Source organism: Mustela erminea, chromosome 4 (assembly GCF_009829155.1).
Source record: "Mustela erminea isolate mMusErm1 chromosome 4, mMusErm1.Pri, whole genome shotgun sequence".
NCBI classification, from domain to species: domain Eukaryota; kingdom Metazoa; phylum Chordata; class Mammalia; order Carnivora; family Mustelidae; genus Mustela; species Mustela erminea.
This window is the reverse complement of record NC_045617.1, coordinates 121,888,626-121,895,475: the sequence shown is the minus strand read 5'-3', so window position 1 is coordinate 121,895,475 and position 6,850 is coordinate 121,888,626.

Genomic DNA, 6,850 nt, shown 5'->3' with positions numbered 1-6,850 from the left:
CCAGCCAGTGGGAAGGGGAAAAGAAAAATTGAGGGACATACCCCTTTCTTTCAGGACATCCCCCATGGGGCCAGTGGAAAATTTGTAAGCTTTAAAATTTAGGGCACCTGGGTGGCTCAGTGGGTTAAGCCTCTGCCTTCGCGGCTCAGGTCATGATCTCCGGGTCTTGCATTGGGCTCTCTGCTTGGCAGGGAGCCTGCTTCCTTCTCTCTCTCTCTGCCTGCCTCTCTGCCTACTTGTGATCTCGTTCTGTCAAATGAATAAATAAAATCTTTAAAAAAAATTTAAAATTTAAGGAAGAAGGGAGAACGAATTCTGATACACTGCTAAGTTTTTTAACTCAATGAATGCTGGCAGAAACTCATGAAAGAAAGGCACCCTCCTTTTAAAAAAAAATTTTAGGTTATTTTTTCAGTGTTTCAAGATTCATTGTTCATGCACTACACCCAGTCCTCCATGTAATATGTGCCCTCCTTAATGCCCACCACCAGGCTCAACCATCCCCCGACCCTGGCCCCTCCAAAACCCTGTTTGTTTCTCAGAGTCCACAGTCTGTCATGGTTCATCTCTCTCTCCGATTTCCCCCAATTCACTTTTCCTTTCTTTCTCCTAATGTCCTCCATGTTATTCCTTATGCTTCACAAGTAAGTGAAACCATATGATAATTGACTTTCTCTGCTTGACTTATTTCACTCAGCATCACCCCCTTTTTAAAGGCAGCTATTACGTGTGAGCTGGGCAGATATACTAGTGTGTGTGGGCTGCCATAATAAAATGCCCTAGAAGGGGTGGCTTAAACAACAGAAAGGCCTTAGCTCACAGCTCAGGAGGCTGGAAGTCTGAGACCAAGGTGCCATCATGGTTGGTGTCTGGTTGGTGTCTTCCTGACTTACAGACAGCCATCCTCACTTGGCCTTTCCTCGGTGAGGCACAGGGATGGGAGGGAAGGCCGTTGGTGGGGGAAGGAGAGGAGAGGTCTCTTCTTTTTTAAAAAATTTTTTAAATTTTTGCCTTTTTTATTAACATATGTTATTTGTTTCAGGGGTACAGGTCTGTGAATCATCAGGCTTACACATTTCACAGCACTCACCATAGCACATACCCTCCCCAGTGTCCAACACCCAGCCATCCTATCCCTATCCCCCCCACCCCCCAGCAACCCTCAGTTTATTTTGTGAGATTAAGAGTCTCTTATGGTTTGTCTCCCTCCCAATCCCATCTTGTTTCATTTTTTCCCTCCCTAACCCGCACAACCCCTCGCCCTGCCTCTCAAATTCCTCATATCAGAAAGATCATATAATTATCCTCCTCTGTTTAACTTATTTCACTTAGCATAATACCCTCTAGTTCTATCCACGTCATTGCAAATGGCAAGATTTTGTTTCTTTTGATGGCTGCATAGTATTTCATCGTATATATATACCACATCTTCGTTATCCATTCATTTGTTCATGGGCATTTAGGTTCTTCCCATAGTTTGGCTATTGTGGACGTTGCTGCTATAAACATTTAGATGCACATGCTCCTTCAGATCACTACATTTGTATCTTTAGGGCTGGGTCATAGGGTTACCTCTATTTTCAGCTTTTTGAGGAACCTCCTGTTTTCCAGAGTGGCTGCACCAACTTGCATTCCCACCAACAGTGTAGGAGGGTTCCCCTTTCTCCGCATCCTTGCCAACCTGCTGTCTCTTCTTATAAAGATGCTTAGCCTATTGGATCAGTGCCCCACACTTATGACCTCATTTAACCTCAGTTACCTCTTAATAGGACCTATCATCTTGAAATATGGTCACAGTGGGGGTTAAGGCTTCAGCATATGAATTTGGGGTGACATGATTCAGTTCCTAGCAGTGGTCTAAAGAAGATACTCAAAATTCGATGGCTTAAGTATTCTGCCAGGTGAGAATTCATTGTGTTCTGATGACAGACAACTCCCAAATCTTGGCTGCCATAGTGGTTTGCAAAATACAGCCATAAATCTCTCCTATTCTAGTGTGTATGCCTCTTTGCAATATGACTTTGCCATTCCTCCCATCGTGAGATAAGGTTTCCCCCACCCTGGTATCTTGGGCTGGCCCTTTGATTTGCTGTCACCAGTAGAACAGGATGGAAGTGTTGTTATGTGACTTCTGAAGACAGACCTCAAGAGACTATGCAGCTTTGCTTTGGATCTCTTCGGATGCTTTCCGGAGACTGCTCTTGCCGTGCAAGGCTAGGGATGAAAGACCATGGGACAGAGAGCTCCCGGTGTCCGACTCTTCTGCTGAAATCACCCCTTAGTTGCCTGTATGAGTGAGCCCTGAAGAACCAGCTGGCCAATGCATGAGAAAGAATAAATCATTTTTTCCAGCCCCCCAAATTTTGGGTGGTATTTACTTTTTTCCTACTCCAGTGATAATGTAATAGATTAAAACAAAGATTTGGTTTTTGCTCATATTACATACGTGTCCTGTGAGGGTCAGCAGAGACTCTGCCTTTGGTGTCACTCAGGAATGACTGATGGAGCAGCCACCACCTCAAATGTTGCCATACTAGCCGAAAAGAGCATGGTGAGGACTGTCTTGACCCATAAAGCTTCCATTTAGAAACGATACGTGTCACTCAAACTAATATTTCATTGGGCAATGCAAATGGATAGGGAAGCTCAATCCTACTATGTGACCGAAGGGCGACAAAGCCAGAGTATTTGTGAATATCTCTAATATCCACCACCCTTAATACAGTTTGTTTCTCTCTGGAAACAGTCTGAGTAGGTGGGCTGGGCTGGTATGACATCAACACAGTGTCAGGAACCCAAGGTCTTCTCTGCTTGGTCTTTCATCCTCAGGGTGTTGCTCTTGAATCACCATTAGATTTCTATTTTAGCCCATGGAAAGGGGAGGACACAGTCCCCTTTTATTTTAGCAGCTTAATTTGGAAATTACAAGTTTCAGTTCTACTCAATTCCAATTGGCCAGAACCAAGTCACACATTTCCTAGAGACAAGGGTAGCTGGGAAATGTAGTCTTTAGCTGGGTGACGATGTGTCCTGCTAAACATCTTACTATAGAAGGAGGGAGAGAGAACCGACATTGGGTGCCAGGCAGTCACCATGAACTCTTCTGCACTAGCAGCTTTGGGACCCCCAACACCAAGGGTATCATGGCCTTCTTGCATTCAGTCAGTTTTGTCCAAGGTGATCCCCACTTTGCATGTGTTTCTAGAAGTTATTCTTAAGTCAAAAGAGTTTTCACAGACTTAAATGATCACTTCAGAAATGTTTTATCTTCATTTTTAATTAATCTTCATATCCCACATTGTTTGACAAAGTATTAAAGAGACTTCTGTGGGATGGAGGGTTAGCACATTAGCTTAGGGTTTTTTTACTTCCATATTTCATACAATTGCAGGTTGTAATTTAAAGGTACATCAATAGAGGGAATGTACCTCAGTATCATAAAAGCCATATATGAAAAGCCCACAGTGAATATAATTCTCAGTGGGGAAAAACTGAGAGCTTTCCCCCTAAGGTCAGGAACATGGCAGGGATGCCCACTCTCACTACTGTTGTTCAATACAGTACCAGAAGTCCTAGTCTCCACAACAGACACCAAAAAGAAATAAAAGACATCTGAATCAACAAAGTCAAACTTTCACTCTTTGCAGATGACATGATACTCTATGTGGAAAACCCAAAAGATTCCACCCCCAAATTGCTAGAAATTATACAGGAATTCAGCAACGTGGCAGAATATAATATCAATGCACAGAATTCAGTTGCATTTCTGAACACTAATAATGAGAAAGAAGAAAGAGAAATCAAGGAATCTATCCTATTTACAATTGTACCAAAACCCATAAGATACCCAGGAATAAACCTAACAAAACAGGCAAAAAATCTGTATACTGAAAATTATAGAACACTTGTGAAAGAAACTGAGCAAGACACACACAAAAAAATAGAAAAATGTTCTATGCTCATGGATTGGAAGAACAAATATTGTTAAAATGTCTATGCTACTCAGAGCAATCTATACATTCAATGCAATCCATATTAAAACACTGTCAATGTTTTTCCTTCTTCCCTCCCTCCCTTCCTTCCTCTGAAAGAGAGAGAGAGGGAGAGAGAGAAGGCATGCACAAGCAGGGGAAGGGAGAAGCAGGCTCCCTGCCGAGAAAGGAGCCCAATGTGGGACTTGATCCAAGGACCCTGGAATCATGACCTGAGCCAAAGGCAGACACTTAAATGCTGAGCTACCCAGGTGTGCCCATCAACATTTTTTGTATAGCTGGAAAAATAATCCTAAAATTTCTATGGAACCAGAGAAGACCCCAAATCACCAGGGGAATGTTGAAAAAGAAAACCAAAGCTGAAACAGACACATAGGTCAATGGAACAGAATAGAGAGCCCAGAAATAGACCCTCAACTCTATGGTCAACTAATCTTTGACAAAGGAGGATAGAATGTCCAACAGAAAAACGAGAGTCACTTCAACAAATGGTGTTGGGAAAATTGGACAGCCACATGCAGAAGAATGAAACTGGACCATTTCCTTACACCACACACGAAAATAGACTCAAAATGGATGAAGGACCTCAGTGTGAGACAGGAAACCATCAAAATCCTGGAGGAGAACACAGGCAGCAACCTCTTTGACCTCAGCCATAGCAACTTCTTACTAGACACATCTCCAGACACAAGGGGAACAAAAGAAAAATGAACTCTTGGGACTTCACCCAGATAAAAAATTTTGACACAGCAAAGGAAACAAATGCAACAAAACTAAAAAGCAGTGTACAGGATGGGAGAAGTTATTTGCAGAATTTATTTGCTCAGGGCTTTATCCACAATCTGTAAAGATCATATTAAACTCAACAACCAAAAACCAAAAAATCCAGTTAAGAATGGGCAGAAGACATGAATAGACATTTCCCTAAAGACATCTGGATGGGTAACGGAAATGAAAATGTGCTCAGCCTCACTCAGCATCAGGGAAATGCAAATCAAAACCACAATGAGATCCCACCTCACACCAGTCAAAATAGCTAAAATGAACAAGTCAGGAAATGACAGATGTTGGCGAGGATGCGGAGAAAGGGGAACCTTCTCACACTGTTGGTGGGAATCTGGTGCAGCCATTCTGGAAAACAGCATGGAGTTTCCTCAAAAAGCTGAAAATATGGGCGCCTGGGTGGCTCAGTGGGTTAAGCCACTGCCTTCGGCTCAGGTCATGATCTCAGGGTCCTGGGATCGAGTCCCGCACCGGGCTCTCTGCTCGGCAGGGGGCCTGCTTCCCTCTCTTTCTCTCTCTGACTGCCTCTCTCTCTGTCTACTTGTGATCTCTCTCTGTCAAATAAATAAGTAAAATCTTTAAAAAAAAAAAAGCTGAAAATAGAGCTACCCTACGACCCAGCAACTGCACTACTGGGTATTTACCCCAGAGATACAAATGTAGTGATCCGAAGGGGCATCTGAACCCCAATATTCATAGCAGCCATGTCCGCAATAGCCAAACTATGGAAAGAACCCAGATGTCCATCGACAGATGAATGGATAAAGAAGATGTGATACACACACACACACACACACACACACACACACACAGGAATATTACTCAGCCATAAAAAATGAAATCTTACCATTTGCAACAGCTTGGATAGAACTAGAGGGTATATGCTAAGCGAAATAAGTAGAGGGAGACAATTATATGATTTCACTCATATATGGAAAAAATTTTTAAGATTTTATTTATTTATTTGACAGAGAGAGACACAGGGAGAGAGGGAACACAAGCAGGGGCAGTGGGGGAGGGAGAAGCAGGCTTCCTGCCGAGCAGGGAGCCCATCACAAGGCTCAATCCCAGGGTCCTGGGATCATGACCTGAGCTGAAGACAAACACTTAATGACTGAGCCATCCAGGTGCCCCTCATATGTGGAATTTAAGAAACAAAACAGAAGAACATAGGGGAAGGGAGGGGAAAATATAACCAGATGAAACTAGAGAGGGAGACAAACCATAAGAGACTCTTAATCATAGGAAACAAACAGGGTTGCCAGAAGGGAGAGAGGTGGGGGAACTGGGTGATGGGCCTTAAGGAGGGCATGTGATGTAATGAGCACTGAATTCTACGTTTGAAATTAGTAACACACTATATGTTAATTAATTGAATTTGAATTTTAAAAAAAGAAGGAGAAAAATAAAAAAATAAAAGCATGTCCAAAATTGCAAAATACTTTTGTTCTTTTGAGTAACCAATCCCAGACTTATTTATTTTATGGGTTGGGAATTTTTTCTACTGGACTTTCCGTAAAAGTGTTTTAAACATTTTCTAGTCTCCAAAAACTAAATGTTGATTTCATTTTTATCTCTAGATTCTTGCTGCGGAAGTGTTACAAGGAATAAAAAGATTGTAGTTCTTCCCCTATAGCAAGAATTTCTAAGAAAATTAGCCTCAGTCTCTTGGAGGTTTATGTTCCATAAGAAAAGACTATTGCAGGCCTCTCTCAAGAGGCCACTTGGCAACACCTAAGAGAAACCTGAGACTTAAATAAACGATTTTGCAATATCGTGGATGGTTTGAGGGTTTGTGTCCTTTAGACTATTCGAGCAAGGGCATGTGTTGGGGGGGAGGAGGATGGAGGCTGAGAGTGGTCTGTCAAGTCCATGGTGCAGATCAACTGAGCAGGCTATGTTGGGATTAGGGAGATGGGCAAGGGCTTTGTCCTCCCAGCTCAGTCCCCAATCCCTGATTATTTTTTCCTGCCAAGAGCACAACCCCCCTGGCGCCTGGTGGGGCTCAGTCTGTGAAGCGTGTCTGCCTTTGGCTCCGGTCATGATCCCAGGGTCCTAGGATTGAGCCCCGAGTT